The sequence below is a fragment of the Octopus bimaculoides genome, chromosome 7 (genome assembly GCF_046866305.1).
Source record: "Octopus bimaculoides isolate indiv1 chromosome 7, ASM4686630v1, whole genome shotgun sequence".
Classification (NCBI taxonomy): Eukaryota; Metazoa; Mollusca; class Cephalopoda; order Octopoda; family Octopodidae; genus Octopus; species Octopus bimaculoides.
In genome coordinates, this window is record NC_142934.1 from 38,019,703 (window position 1) to 38,036,998 (window position 17,296).

At 39.4% G+C, this 17,296-nt stretch overlaps 1 long non-coding RNA gene across 1 annotated transcript in view; it reads left to right on the plus strand.

The window, feature by feature from the left end:
• Positions 1–17,296, plus strand: part of LOC149134674 (uncharacterized) — a 51,215-nt gene that overhangs the window by 1,323 nt on the left and 32,596 nt on the right. The gene's annotated exons all lie outside the window — the stretch shown is intronic.

Below are 17,296 nucleotides of genomic sequence, written 5' to 3' on the forward strand. Positions count from 1 at the left end.
TTTTTTTTTTTTTCCTTTTGAAAGTTACAAAACTGCGATCCAGTGGTATGAGTTTTGTCGAGAAGTGTGTTTGGGAAAGATGCTTCGATACAAACCTCCAATCGGTGGTCCAGGTTATGAGGTAGAAGTAGATGAGAGGTTGCTCTTTAAAAGGAAGAGCAACGTAAGGAGAATAGGCCATCAAATGTGGGTTGTCGGGTGCTATGATACTACTGTGAAAAAAGGATTTCTACAGCGTGCACCCGACAAGCGCGACAATACTAGAAGCTGTTATAATCGAAAATGTGTTTCCTGGTACTATAATATATACAGACAAATGGGCCAGCTCTAGGAACTTACAACAGCTTGGTTACATTCATAGAATGGTTAACCATTCAAAGAATTTCGTCAACCCTGAAAATGGCGCTTGCACTAAACGTATTGAGGCCTATTGGTCCCGTATCAAAAGACGGCTAAAGTATGCGACTGGATCATCGGGCCACATGTAATGGTCCTGCGTCGATGAATCGATATATCGAGAAATGTTTGGATTTACTGCGAAGAAAAACTTCCAGAATTTCTATACATTTCTCGAACACATTGCGGAAGTTTATCCCCACTAAACTTAGGCATCCTTTTATGAAAAAAAAAAAATTTTGAAAATTTGGTTTTTTTTTCACTCCTGCAACTCCCTCACCACCTCAGTCCTGACCAATTTTGGCCATTTTTTTTGTACTACGCACTTAAAACCCATGGGAGAAACCTTTTTGGTTAAAAAATAAAATTCTTAATATTTTCAGAGGTAAAAGTGTGTGATTTAAGGGAGATTTGGCTGTTGTTTCTAGCACATCTCCAGACCTCCCTCCTTGTTTCTTTCTCACTCTCACATTTATTGATGTTTTTCAATATTTTGGGATCTTTGTGATTTGACGGCCAACACTTGTTTTCTTAACGAAACACTTTCAAACTTGGGACACTGGTAGAATGTGTCATACAAACCAACTTTTTCTCTTAGCCTTCTTAACAAAAAATTGTACATCGCAAGTTATTTCATGTTAAAGTTGTCGTATTTTTGTAATTTCAACCAATCACTGACGTCTATTCAGCTGAATACAGTCAGTGCTCTTTAAATTTCTGCTGGTGTTAAGTGTGTTATTCCCTGTGACATATTTCATCCGGTTTAATCGTAATTTATACGCATATATTGTTTATATAATAAATTACGCTGTGATTGTCTGTGTGTGTATATTTTTGCTATAACCTCACTCATAACCCTAACCCTAACCCTAACTCTAAAACCCGAACCCTAACCCAAAACTAGAGTTTGATTTGAAGAAGATTTGGCTGCTATTTCTAGGAAATGAAGCACTTGGTGGAGGTGCATTAATAATTCAAGTATTTTGATGGCTTTTTCCCCTTTGTTTACGAACAGTCTAGTTAATCGGAAATGTCAGAACTAACGGGGATTAATACCATATACACCGTCACAGCAGTTACTGTATTCAACTGAATAGACGTCAGTGATTAGTTGAAATTATAGAAATAAGACAATTTTTTACGTGAAATAACTTCGAATACAAAATTTTTTACCTGTTCTATACCACAAAATATACAAGTATACGAAGTTTGAAAGTGTTTCGGTACCAAAAACACTACATTAAAAAATGTTGCCCGTCAAATCATAAAGGTCCATATTTTGTCCCCATAAATGCATTTTATGGAATGATGATGCTGAAGTAACACACATGTGGTCCATTGCTGAGATATAAGTAAAATAAAAAATAAATGGTAATTTGAATTTTTATCTGCACCCCAACCAATCGAAGCCGTGTGTGTGTGTGTGTGTAAGAAAAAACATTTTCTATCAGAAAATTATGCTATCAAAATAAATCATCTTTTACATATCTCTTATTAAAATCACTCTGGATAAATCTCGGCAGTAACCTTCTCAGGCTCTCCAATATTTTAGAATTATAATCAAACAATCAGGGGCAAGGAGTGGGGCTAAAAAGTATCATAAATTTTCAAGTTTTTTTTTTTTTTATAGTATATGGAGGGAAATATTCTTTTCTAATCTAAGGCACAAGGCCCAAAATTTTAGGGAAGGGTGCCAGTCAATTAGATTGACTTCAGTACACAACTGGTACTTAGTTTATCGACCCTGAAAGGATGAAAGGCAAAACATCAACACATATTTGAGTGAGAAAGAAACAAGGAGGATGTGCTAGAAACAACAAATTTCCCTTAAATCACACACTTTCCCTCTGAAAAGATAAATCTTTTTCTTTTTATCTGGAAAGATTTCTCCCATGTTTTTAAGTTTGTAGCACAAAAAAAAAAAAAAATTGAAAAACATCAGTCTGGACTGAGATGGTGGGAGTGAAAAAGAAAGCATAAATTTTCAAATTTTGTTTTTTTATAAAAGGATGCTTCCCATCATTCCGAAGGCTGTGATGAAAAATTGGAAAAAATCCCCACCAAAACAGAGAAATTCCAATTTATGTGGGCTGTCTGATCAGAATTTTTTCCCCCACGCCCCCTTGCAAAACTTTTGCCAACAAATTTCTTTGCAATTGTAATCTATGCTGTTTGAAAGGTATTTGTATAAAAATTCTTTGAAAGATACCAAGCTATGAGGGGAAAAAGTCAGGTTGTGTGAATTTTCTAAAACTCCTCTCCCCCACACCTCAGGAAAATTTTTTGCCATAAGTCTCTACATACACCCAGTTTACAGGATCTAAGTGGTATTTGTTGAAAATTTCGTTAGAAAGTATCCATTTTCCTGGAAGTTATGAGGCAACAAAGTCAGTGGGGTACACATCTGTAGTTATACCAAATGGAGTCCATTTTCAAATTTTTTTCCAAAATTGGAATAGATGTAGGAAATTACAATTTTACATTCACTTTAACCCCGAAATATATTTATCGTTTTTCTCACTATGAACCTGTTCATTGTGTCACTAGGGTAGTTTAACCAACTGTTTGTTCTTATTGGCGCTTGCACAGCTGCTATTTTTTCTGATAGATTCTTTTGACTCATTATTAAACCATTTAGCCCAGTGCTTCTCAACCATTTTGCGTCATTCCCTATTTTACCAAGTGTCAGAGTGCCATTCCCCAGGGTCAGGTCATTCCTCTCTTAGTGCATCCATTGGCTTACCTAAAGGGTGAATTTCGGTTACTACTTTGTCACTATTTACAGTAGAATTTTCAAGCATCGCAAAAATTTATCTCTTTCTCAGACCATTTATGTATGCTTAAAACCACAATTATTGTGGTTATATCTTTCCCCGCAATCGTCGCCCCCTCCCCACCATCTGTTGAGAAATCCCAATTTTGCCTATCCCTATTTAAAATGCATAAAAGAATTCAAGCAAAAAATTATTGATGGTATAATGAAATATACAGATTGAAGAATACTTTAATTACATGTTTTTAATGTTAATGGTTAAGATGAATGTTAAAGTCAATGCCACTCTTTTTTTCTGTGGGTTGCCAAAAGCATCCTGTTGAAAAATGGTGCTAACTGTAGGTTCTTCTTGCTGAAACCACTGAATGATGTGCCACACAGAAAGATGGTCATGACCAACAATGTTGAAGAATTTGTTGTTTCATCCCATACAGATGTTGTTGGTCTGTGCATTGTTGTTAATGGTGGCATCATGCACATTCCATAGGTGGAAGATGGTGCATTCTGAGAGGCACCAGGACATCATTGGACAAGTCAAGTGGCTGCTGATTCAGCTGATAGGAGCCACTTATGTACATATGGTTGAAGTACATATGCAACTCCTCTGATTCAGGTGGGTCTTCTGGGATGACAGTTTTAAAGTATGTTGACCTGTCATTGAATTCTTCGAAAGGCAAAAATACCAATGCATCAAACATGCCACAAAAGAGCTGAAAATCAGCATTAGCATGATAATGTCTTACCAGGTCCAGCTCTTGCATCCTTCACCAAGTTGACTGTGGGAGGCCACACCTAGGCCAAAGACTACAAGAACAGCTCAAAGGATACAATCTTTGAAGTTTGTCATGACAGTTATAACAGCAATGGAGTAGTTTAAATGTGCACGCTTGGCAAGTACAGCCTGAAATAGCTCTTCATGTATGGCATAATTCTTGTTGGGCAGAAGGGTGTAAACAGACATTACTGCTGTATCACCAAATAGAACATGAATGTCATAGATTTATTTAAAAATTATTAGAGCCATTGCAAAGCTGCAATCCATATAAAGAATCTGCACACCTGCCAGGAGTCTGAGGCCATCGATGGTTCCAAAGACCAAAATGCAGTTGCTTTTGTTTGATCTGTTGTCATAGAGTAAAAATTGCTGAGCATTTGGACCCATACAGTGGGTCCAAAGGAATTAAAAGGAAGTTCACTGAGATGTTGAAGCACAGTTGGGGTGGGAAGAGATGTGTGCTGGTTGTGAATAGTTTGCATGCAAGTTTTCACAGAGGGTAAAAGTGAGTGTATTTCATTGTTGCACTGGCTTACACCTTGACCGAAAATTTGAGCTGGTCTGTCTCCTATGCTGGCAGCTCTGCCTTTCATCCAATTCCATGCCTTTGTAAGATAGATTATAATCTCATTGAGGGCATTGTTGTGGGGCTGATGCACCATTGGATTGTTGCTCTATAGGTCAGTGGTCATGCTGCCTTGACAGTAACCACTGCTGCGCTTGACCACAATACTTTTGTTTTTTGGGTGACTTGCTTGGTGTACATGTACCCATTTTTGAGCCACTACCTCTGCTGGTGATAAAGGGCCCCTCCCTCTCGCTCAGAGTAAAAGGTAGACTGTATGATGCATGTGTACGAACAGCCATACTACATGGCAGTGAAACATGGGCCGTGACTGCTGAGGACATGTGTAAGCTTGCAAGGAACGAAGCCAGTATGCGCCGCTGGATGTGTAATGTCAGTGTGCATACTCAATAGAGTATAAGTGCCTTGAGTGAAAAGTTGGACCTAAGAAGCATCAGATGTGGTGTGCAAGAGAGACAACTGCACTGGTATGGTCATTTGGTACGAATGGATGAGGATAGCTGTGTGAAAAGTGTCACACCCTAATGGTTGAGGGAAACTATGGAAGAGGTAGACCCAGGAAGACCTGGGATGAAGTGGTGAAGCATGACCTTCGAGGCAATGACTAGTGACTTAGACCTTTGGAAATATGCTGTGCTTGAGAAGACCCGGCAAGCCAAGTGAGACCATAACCTGTGGCCTATGCCAGGGGTGTAACCAGCCCACTTAGGTGTACCTTTCTTTCATTGGACACTAAACTCTGCTTGCAAAGACCTGTTGACGTAAGTGAAATCGAAATCAAATTTGATGACAGCACCGCTAAGAGCACCATCTGAGCATGATCATTGCCAGGGTCACTGACTGGCCCTTGTGCCGGTGGCTCGTAAAAAGCACCATTCGAGCGTGATCGTTATCAGTGTCGCCCTACTAGCACTTGTGCTGGTGGTATGTGGAAAGCAACATTCGAGCGAGGGCGTTGCCAGGTCTGCTAGAGGCTCCTGTGCAGGTGACACGTAAAAACACCATTTGAGTATGGCCATTGCCAGTACTGCCTAGCTGGCCCTCGTGCTGGTGGCACGTAAAAGCACCAACTACACTCTCGGAGTGGTTGGCATTAGGAAGGGCATCCAGCAGTAGAAACTCTGCCAGATCAGATTGGAGCCTGGTGCAGCCATCTTGCTCACTAGTCCCCAGTCAAACCGTCCAACCCATGCCAGCATGGAAGGCGGACGTTAAACGATGATGATGATGATGATGATGATTTATTGCTTTTGATGAACTCCATTGCAGGTATAACAAGTTGTAATGAGCTGTGTTTTCACTGTATACAAAACCGTTTAGAGCACAAAATAGAAGTGGTCTCAGCAGGTACACTGCTGTGTGTGGGGTATTCAGATTGAGTCACATTTATAGGGAGGGCCAACATGCATGTGTGTATATGTCCAGACAGGCACGAATGATGGTAGAGTCACTCCATGCTGACTTGTGGGCATGTCCACTTGTAGGTAATAAGCATTCAAACAAGCTGGCATTGCAAATGCAGATCATCACATCCACCTGGGTTGTAGATTTTTTATTCTCATCCTACATCTGCTTGCATGCTGCCTTGACCTGCATAAGCAACATGTGTGTCTGACTTTTTGTTAGCATTCCTATTTCACTTTGTTTGTTTTTTGTTTTTGCTAATTAAATGATTCCATCTTCTATGGGGGTTGTCTGTTTGTGGGTGATATGCATTCAAAAATGCTGGCATGCTAGTGCACATCATCACACCCACCTGGGTCAAAATTAGGCTCTTGGCTCCCAAAGTTTTCCAATGATGTATGCAATCATTCAGGTGGTATTGCATGTTGATCATAAAGATGCAGAGTTGGGAAAATGGTAGAAACAATTGTTAACCACTCCAAAATATTTTCTGTGACTAATGTCAAATGGCAGTATTTAAAATACACATACCAGCCATACTTAATTGGTTTAATCATATACCATACACTTTTTAACACATGGCATTTTTTCTGTAGCTTATTGACCTGTAGCATTTTTACTGTGACATTTTAACTGTGACACTTTTTCCTATGACATTTTTTCTTGTAGTATTTTTTTCTATGACATTTTTCCTGTGGTATTTTTTCCTGTGGAATTTTTTCTGGTCACCATTCTTGTGCCTTGTAGTCATCCACAGCAATGGTGTGAGTGCTTTAAAATGCATGATTGAAGGAATGTGCATGTTCTATTTACTGATTTCCTTTGTTTCCCTCCATTTTGTTAGTCTTTAATTTTGTAAGCTATATTTTTTATCCCTGAATTATTGCAAATAAGATACAATCATCATCATCATTATCATCATCGTTTAACGTCCGTTTTCCATGCTGGTATGGGTTGGAGAGTTTGACAGGTCTGGAGAGCCAGTGGCTGCACCAAGCTCCAATCTGATCTGGCAATGTTTTTACAATTGGATGCCCTTCCTTACGTCAACCACTCCGAGAGTGTAGTGGGTGCTCTTTATGTGCCACCGGCACAATAGCCAGTCAGGCAGGCCTGGCATCAATCACATTTGGATAGTGCTTTTTACATACCACCGGCATGGGAGCCAGTCAGGGGGTACTAGCATCAGCCATGTTCAAATGGTACTGTTTATGTGTCACCAGCATTGGGGCCAGTCAGGTGATCCTGACATTGATTGCATTCGGATAGTGCTTTTTACATGCCACCAACATGGGAGCCAGTCAGTGGGCACTGGCATTGGCCATGTTTTGATAGTGCTTTTTATGTGTCACTGGCTTGGGAGCCAGTCAGGGGACACTGGCATTGACCACATTTAGATGATGCATTTTATGTGCCACTGGAATGGGAGTCAGTCAAGGGGCACTGGCCACAGTTACAATTTTGGTTTTACTTGACTCAACAGGTCTTCTCAAGCATATCATATTGCCCAATGCATCAGGGATACTCTTAAATGGGCTGGTCATGCAACACTGGCATTGGCCATGGCTGCAATCTCACTTTAGTTGCCGGGTCTTCTCAATCACAGCATATCTCCAAAGGTCTCTGTCTCTTGCCATTGCCTCTGTGAGGCCCAGTGTTTGAAGATCATGCTTCACCACCTCATCCCATGTCTTCCTGGGTCTACCTCTTCCACAGGTTCCTTCCACAGTTAGGAAGTGGTACCTCCTCACACAGCTGTCCTCATCCATACGTAACACGACCATATGAGTGCAGTCATCTTTCTTGCACACCACATTTGATGCTTATTATGTTCAACTTTTCTCTCAGGGTGCTTACACTCTGTTGTGTATGCACACTGATATTACACATCCAGTGGATTATACTAGCTTTATTTCTTTCAAGCCTGTGCATGTCCTCAGCTGTCATGGCCCATGTTTCACTGCTGTGTAGCATGGCAGTCCACACACATGCATCATACCGTCTACCTTTCATCCTGAGCAAGAGGCCCTTAGCTTCCAGCAGAGGTAGGAGCTCACTGAACTTTGCCCAGGCTATTTTTATTCTAGCCACTACACTCTCAGAGCAACCAGTCCCACTACAGACTAGGCTGACTAGGTAGCAGAAGCTATTAACTACTTCTAGTTTTTACCCCCTGGCATGTGATGAAATCTGTTTATTGTATATCTTCCACCACCACGTTACTCTGGGTTGGGAGGGGACCTTACACCACCCACAAATCTGGTCGGTGGCTTTCAACAGGTTGTCCCGCAGAAATCTCCAATTGTCTTCCACGTTGTATGATGCTATATCCCCTTCTATTTCGTTAAATGCTTCAAGTAACTTGTCTCTAAGTCTCTGTCCGTTTGCAGGGTCTTTAAGCTTCCACACCCTTCTTCTCCAAGCCTGTCTAATTCTGGGCACCCATTTTGCCTTGATCCCAAAGTCGCTAACTACTAATCTATGTTGTGGGGTACATTCTTCGCCAGGGTAGGTTTTGGCATTTATAAGCCGCCCTCTTTCCCTATTTCTGGCGAGGATGTAGTCGATTTGGCTAGAGTGTCTGCCGGAGCGGTAGGTGACTAGGTGACTGGCAGGTTTCCTGAAGTTGGTATTGCAGACCATAAGATTGGTTGCATCACAGAACTCCAGCAGTCTGGTTCCCTCCTCGTTGCGGGAACCGAAGCCATAGCCTCCATGTATGCCATGGAAGCCCCCAGCACGACGTCCGACATGACCGTTGAAGTCTCCAGCCACAAAGAGAAGGTCCCTGTCACTCGTCGACGAGGTAGTTTGCAAGAGGGTGTCATAGAAGCAAGAGGGTGTCATAGGTGTGTGTGTTAATGGAGGGAGAGGGAGGGCAAAAGGGTTGTTGACAGGTTAAATACAAAGCAGATGACTATATACCTGAGTATATCTGTCATCATCATCATCATCATCATCGTTTAACGTCCGTTTTCCATGCTAGCATGGGTTGGGCAGTTTGACCGGGGTCTGGGAAGCCAGGAGACTGCATCAGACTCTAGTCTGATCTGGCAGTGTTTCTACAGCAGGATGGCCTTCCTAATGCCAACCACTCTGTGAGTGTTGTGGGTACTTTTTATGTGCCACCAGCACAGGGGCCAGAGGAGGCTGGCAATGGCCATGATCAGTTGATGCTTTTTATGTGCCACTGGTATGGAAGCCAGTCAAGGCAGCGCTGGCATCAGCCATGTTTGGATGGTACTTTTTACGTGCCACTGGCATGGATATCACTACAATTTCCATTTGATTTTCATTTTGATGATGATGTACTTGACTCAATAGGTCTCCTCAAGCACAGCAGGTTGCCCTACTATCCAAGGTACTTTTGAATTGGCTGGAGCTGGTTATGTGAAACTGGTGTAGGATACAGCCGTGAGCTCACTTTATTTGCCGGGTCTTCGTAGTCACAGCATATCTCCAGAGGTCTCGGTCTTTTGTCATTGCCTCTCTGAGGCCCAACGTTCGAAGGTCATGCTTCACCACCTCATCCCATGTCTTCCTGGGTCTACCTCTACCCTGGATTCCTTCAACTGTTTGGGAGTGGCACTTTTTCACACAGCTCTCCTCATTCATCCATAGTACATGACCATACCAGCGCAAACGTCTCTCTTGCACGCCACATCCAATACTTCTTATGTCCAACATTTCTCTCAGGGTGCTTACACTCTGACATTACACATCTGACATTACACATGCTAGCTTCATTTCTTTCGAGCCTACACATGTCTTCCACAGTAATCGCCCATGTTTCACTGCCATGAAGCATGGCAGTTCACACACATGCATCGTACAATCTACCTTTCACTCTGAGCAAGAGGCCCTTTGTCACCAGTAGCTTTCTAAACTTTGCCCAGGCTATTCTTATTTTAGTGGTAACACTCTCTAAGCATCCACCCCACTACTAACTTGGTCACCTAGGTAGCGGAAGCTATCAACTACTTCTAGTTTCTCCCCCTGGAGTGTGATGGAATCTGTTTTCTGAGCATCTGTGGTGTTTATTGCCCCTGTGCATCTGCTGCACACGAAAGCTATCTTTTTGGTTAATCTTCCTTTGATGTGTCCATAGCTTACACTGGGTACATCTTATGGAGTTTCTACCTACACCTTTTCTACAGATCGAGCAGGGCCACCTACCTGAGGGGGTGTGTGATGTGTTTGCCTTCCTACTTACTAGAACTTTGGTCTTTGCTACATTGATTCTAAGGCCTTTTGATTCTAAACCTTCCATCCACTGCAGGAGAAATACCTGGCTAAAGATAAACCCCTATACTTAGCTTTGGTGGACTTGGAGAAAGCCTTTGACAGGGTCCCCTGATCCCTTATCTGGTGGGCAATGCAGAAACTGGAGATTGACGAATGGTTAATAAGGGCTGTACAGGCCCTATACAGAGAGGCTGTTAATAAGGTTAGGACTGGCAATGAGTATAGTGAAGAATTCCGGGTAGAAGTAGGGGTCCACCAAGGTTCAACCCTCAGTCCCCTTTTATTCATCATAGTCCTCCAGGCAATAACAGAGGAATTCAAGACGAGATGCCCCTGGGAGCTCTTCTATGCTGATGACCTGGTCCTCATAGTAGAATCTGTATATAACTAAATACACAGAGAGACTTATACAAATATAAACACATACATATACATAACACGCACACACAAGTGTGCACACACATTTATTCATTCATTCGGTTCTTATTATGCCTTGTGGCACTTGAGGTGACAGCAAAATCATTCCACCTTCTAACACTGAAAGCATCCTTGACAGCTTGTTCCATTGTTAATTTTTCAAGATCTTTTGTTATTGATATCTGCCACATTTCCTTTAGTTGGCCACATCTTCCTTTACCTTGTGGAACACATTGCACAACTAAGTTGGGTTTATAACAACAAGCTCAACCCAGCCATTGTCATCTTGCTTCAATCATCATCATCATCCAGTGTTTTAAATCCGGGTTTTGTCCCCATTAACGGAGGTGGCTGGATCTACCTCAATGCCATAGCAACCGAGGTAGGCAGGTGCAGCCCACCCAACCTTTGGGCTGACTGGTGCCCATTCTCCTTTGCTATCATGAGGCTTTTCTAGAACTGGATTTTATATGGGGAGCATGCCCTTACCCCCAACCTCAGTTTCTAGACATGAGTGGTCCTGAGACCAAGGTCCCTACCATGATTTTTAAGAAATGTGGTGGAAAACCAGCACAGGAAGGCAGGGATGCTACTCCCTGAGATCCCTTTTGGAGCCCCACCCCCTCTTATTGGTCTCACATTAGCTTTGGTGTGTAGTTGGCTATTCAAGATCATATTTGGCCAGTAGACCTTCAAAATTTTTCATAAACATTTATTTCGAAAAGCCTCCAATTTCTTTTCAATACTTTTGGTCGTTTTCCAACATTCGGATCCATAGAGGATCTGAATGTTGCTTTTATAAAATCTGTTGCTTTTGTATAAACCTATTTTGGTGCTCTTGCTGAGTATTGATAATTTTCATATTGAGTTTAACGTACCAAATGATTGGTTGGTTTTGCTGATTCTTGTATTTATTTTTAACTGAAATTATTAGAAGCTAACCAAATGTGCTATACTTTATCCTGTTTTTCATGCTATTAAGCTACTAGATGTGGTTTGTGTGCACGCAAACATAACATATTGGATAGAAATTTCACTATGTAACCACATGACTTTGACTTCTGTCTCACTGTCTGACACCTTGACCAAGTATCTTCTGTAACATTGGGCTGAGCAATCTCTTGTGAGTGAACTTGATTGATGGAAACTATTTAAGAAAGCCTGTTGTATATGCATGAATGCGTATGTTTCTGGATGAGTAATATAACATATTTAATATTGTTGCAACTAAAAGCATGCATATATTCTCATAGCTAGTATGTAAATATCTTGTTACAAGCCTTAGGCAAGGTTCACAGTTCTACCTGCCAGCAAATCACTGATATCAATTAAGTATCAACTTAATGTGGATGCTGTGACTTAGGTGGAAGAAAGCTTATTCAGTGCATGAAATGTTAAAAAAGTTAATATAAGGTAAAAATATATTGGGCGAAAAATATTTATGACTAATATTTTTTACACCTAGTATGGGAGACATCTACTTGATTGAACATCATCAGTGGCAGTATTGCTCACCATAACTTATGAAAGTGATTGTAACTGAATAGACGCAGGCATGGCTGTGTGTAAGAAGTTTGCTTCCCAACCACATGGATCCAGGTTCAGTCCTGCTGTGTGGCACTTCGAGCTAGTGTCTTCTACTATAATAGCCTCAGTCTGACCAAAAGCCTTGTGAATAGATTTGGTTGACAGAAACTGAAAGAAGCCCATCATGTGTGTATGTGCGTATATATATATATATATATATATATATATATATATATATATATATATATATATGAGGGGATACCCAAAAGTAATTGGAAACGTTCTCTATGAGACAAACCCATTGTAGTTCAGGCTTCCGCTACTAGAAGCCACTTAATGTGATCCTCAAGCATGTCTGCCAACTGGCATCAGCAGGAGAAGTCGTACTCCCACGTGATGTGTCTTTGTTTTGCAGTGCTTCTCCCTTTTTCATCAATTTTTGTGATGGCTGGAATGAAGGAACAGCATGCTTCCATGAAATTCTGTTTTCTGTTGGGGAAAACTCAGCTGAAACAGTTGTCATGCATCAAACAGCTTACAAAGATGCTGCTATGAGCAAAACAGAAGTTTATGAGTGGTTTTCATGCTTTAGGAATGGTCACCTGTCACTTGAAGATCAACCTCATTCAGGATGACCATCAACCGCCTGAACGAATGAAAACATTATGAAAATTCATGAACTGATCTTGGAGGACTATCACTGAACAACTGACAAACTCATTGATATAACTGGTGTGTCCTGGAACCCCTAGCAATGAATTTTGAGTGAGGAATTGTGAATGAAAAGAGTTACAGCAAAATTTGTGCCTTGCCTGCTCATGGAAGATCAAAAGCAGTCATGATTGAATGCATGTTGTGAACTGAAAGAACGGTTGGAAGTTGATCTAGACACTTCTTTTCAAAGGTCATCACTGGTATCGAAAGCTGGTGCTACAGAATTTGCAGATGTGGAAGAGGTGAAGAAAAAAATGATGGAGGCATTAAAAGGCATCACTTCCCAAGAGTTGTAGCACTGCTTCAAATAGTGGAAAACATGCCTGGACTGATGCACTGCTTCAAATTTGTGTCAGTCCACCTTTTAGTCACTGGTGGTGGTGGTGGGGGGGGGGGGTGATTGGAATCCTTTCACAACATCTCCCCCTTTTTACAATCAGTCTCCCCTTTTGAAAATTGAACTCAGCTCAGTTTTACTATCTCTTACTATTTGGGTTGAATTCCAGTGTTTCCGCTTTCTGATGCTAGAACATGTTGTTACAAATTATTTGGATGTTAGTACCTCCAATGTGTCGTACAATACTTCTATGGGGATTTCATTTCTCATGACTGTCTTTTGCATGAGTCTTTTTTTAATTTGGTTAATATGTCTTTTGTGTTCAACATTTTTTCCATTTATCAGGAATATCATTCATCCAATTTGTTTAATGATCACACCATCCTCCCAGCTTTCTTTACTATATCTTTAGGTTTTTAAAAAAATTTCTAACCTAGCTTGAAGGATTTTGAAGTATTTTTGTTGTTTGCCTTTTTCTTTTAATTTTCACTTGGTATTAGCTTATCAAAGACAGATCTGACCTTTCTAGCAAACACCAATTCTGTGGGTGACATTCCAGTGTACTCAGATTAGGTGTTTTTCTGTACACTCTTAGAAATTGTTGAAGTGCAAAATCGTCCATAACTTCATTGTTTGCCTTTTTCAACACCTTGAAAGTGTCAATGAAATGCTCCACCTGCCCATTTGATCTAGGATGACAGGGCAGAGTGGTGACATATTTGATGACAAATTTTCTGAACTTGTCTGAGGTAAACTGAGTTCCAATATCAGACTCAATGGTATCAGGAATAAACTTATTGTAACCACAAATGTCAGCTTTTTACATTTATGCACTTTCAGGCTCTTTGAAAAACTGTCCACCACAACAAGGTAATATGAACCCTAAAGTGAACCTGTGTGATCAATATGCAGTCTGGCCCATGGAACATTTGTTTTTGTCCACATTTGCCACTTAGTGGTAGGCGCTTTTGCAGCTAAGGTACACCTTCTGCATGCTTTCACTGATCCTTCAGTCATGGTCCACTGTTGGCCAGTATACATAACTTCTTATTAACGATATCAGTCTCGAAATCCCTGAGTGACCAATATGAAATTCCTTTAATAATCACTTTTGTAGTGTGGCTGGCACTATGACTCTTCATGCATACATCAACACATTGTCCCACAGTGAGAAATGGTTGCATTTGTGTTGCACATATTTTAATCTCTTTTAGCCTTCAGCATTTCTTGAATTATTTTAATGAATTTGTTGTTTTCTGATTTTAATTTTATGTCTTGTAAAGTAACTGGCAGTTCATAAATGATGTTACACAAAACAGTTTTAATTTCATTTTCTGCTTGCAAAGCAGCAATCATGGTATTTTCAAATGGTTCCACACATTTTGAAATCAGTCTTGATAGACAATCAACATGACTGAATTTCTTGGATGGTATATACTCCATCTTGAAATCATAGTTTAATAATATCGTACTCCAGCATTGTAACCTATTAGCAGTATGAGTAGTGATTCCTTTTTTCAACCCAAATATTGATAATAATGAACAATGATCAGTCTATAGACGAAAACTTCTACCATGTGAAAGTCTGAGCTTCTTTTTCGATTTGGCTATAATTTTTCTCTGCTGATATCAGAGAACGTGAGGCATGAACCACTACATTTATGTTACCATCTTTATATTTATGCAGTATTACTGTTCCTATACTGTACACAGAAGCATCTGAAGCTACAACAATCACCGCTGCAGGATCAAAGTGTGCTTGCGACAAATCAGATATTAATATTTTTTTAAATTTCATCAAACATCTTTTGACAATTTTCCAACCAATTCCATTTCATATCTTTTTTCAGCAGATTATTCAGTGGAACCCTCTCCTTATGCATATTTGGAATATAATTTTGGTAATAATTTGCCAGTCCTAAAAATGCTTGTAAGGTTGCTATAGTTGTTGGAGGTGACATATTTTAATTGCATCTACCCTTGATGGATCTGGTGGATGACTATTTCTGTCAATGATTTGTCCTAAATAACTTATTTTCTGTAAGAAAAATTCCCACTTTTCTTCACTAACAGTAAAGCCATAATCCCTAATTTTTTTGAATACATATTTTACATGCTCTACATGTTGATCCCTGGATTCACTTTTAATGAGTACATCATCCAAATATGGAATTGCGAATTCACAGTCCATTAACATTGCATTCATAATCTGTTGAAAAATCTCTGGTGCGACTTTTAAGACAAATTAGTAAACTGTTGTATTTATACAGTCCTTTATATTTGTTAATTGTTAGGTATTTAGAGCATTCATCATTTACTATAATTTGTAGGTATGCATCAGAGAGATCTTGTCACCATTTAATTTCTCAAAAATATCCTCGGGAGTAGGTAGCGGACAGTAGCATGTTTTAAGACATTTGTTTAAGCCAGTGGAAAAATTAGCATACACTTTGATTTTATTATTCTTTTTCTTAACAAACACAGTTGGTGATGCCCATTGACTATATTTCACTTTTTTGAATAACTCCAAACTCTAAGTTTATCTGCTCTAACACTGCAAATGGTACAGTTCATTTTTGATTAAATGTTGGTTTGGCATTTTCTTTTATCTGAAGCCATGTCTTCATCTTGATGCACAGACCTAATTTATTCAGGAAAAATATAAAAAAAAATTTTTTCAATTCATCTGATAACTTATTTGTACTGGAGGTAAAACCATTCACATTTTTACAGAAAAGATTTATGGGGAGCTCCCATAAGTTAAATAATTTTATCCAGTCAGTTCCAAATAAATTTATGGTATTATTTAACACAAAAACTTTAGCTTTTAAGGTTTTTCTATGAAATGTAATGTTACTTATCAATTTACCCTTAAAATATAATTTTTTTCCTGAAACACCATGGGCAATATTTGAAGTTTCATTTAATCTAGGTTTCCCAATTTTTTTTCCATGTATCTCTGTTAACTATTGAAATATCACTGCCTGTACCCAATTGTAACTTTACGTTTGTGTTATTAATTTTTACATACACAAATTTCCTTTGAGGTTTGTTTGTACTTTTCGTCACTGATAACCTGTTTATATGATTTTTTCTTATTTCTTTATTGCCTGCAAGGGGTTAAACATAGAGGGGACATATGATTTTTTTCTGTTGAGCCATTTTTTAGGTTCTGTCCTACAGTGTAACTTTTATGGCCTATTTTACCACACTCGAAGCATTTTATATTTCTAAACAGACATTATTGTATTTTTTGTGTTCGACAGGGGATAACCACTAGAATCTGTGATGTGTTTATTTTGTCCACTGTATTATTTAGCAGAGGAATAAAGTCTTGCTGTTATTTTTAAAGTTTGTTTCTTGTATTATTTTCCATGAGTGAATATACAATACATGCTATATAATGGTATGCAAGATTCTGTAGTAAAACCAAGGGAGACTTTATATCCACTGATTCCTGACTTCAGTATCTTCACCAGCAACAGTGCTAAAGCTGGTGATCCCAAGATCAGTACCTTCACCAGCAACACTGCTAAAAAGGTATTAATTGTCCAGTAATTAACATCACATGATTTTATGTGTTCTCCAGCAGCATTGTTGATAACTTTCAACACTAGAGCAGTTAGATTTTTCTTTAATGTTGTTGAGAATGGCCTATTGTTCAATGATAGTTTGGAAAAAGTAGAGTAGTTTTCAATGAACTGTGGTTTCAGGATGTTTCAAAGTTGAATATGGGATCTTTTCTGTTTGGCTGCCACTTTTAAAGTTCTTCAATTTTGTTCCAATTGATTTCAAATTTGGTGTAGTTTTGTATGCTCATTATTGACATGAAATTCATTTTCATCATACATCAATAAATAAACTCTTAATAAACTCTTAATACAGTCGTCTCTGTCAATTTATTTGCATGCGGAAATATATGAAAATTTAGAGATGGTGGCTGCTGTTTACCTTTATTTTCGATCTTTCTCATGGCAGATTTTGACTGATTCTATGTGTTCTGAGATCAGTTAGTGGATCTTTTTCATTTTCTTCCAACTACTTAAAGATTTTTCCTGGGAGCGTTTTCAAAATTTCCACACAGATGTAGTTTTGCATGCTAATGATGAAAAACAAATTCAT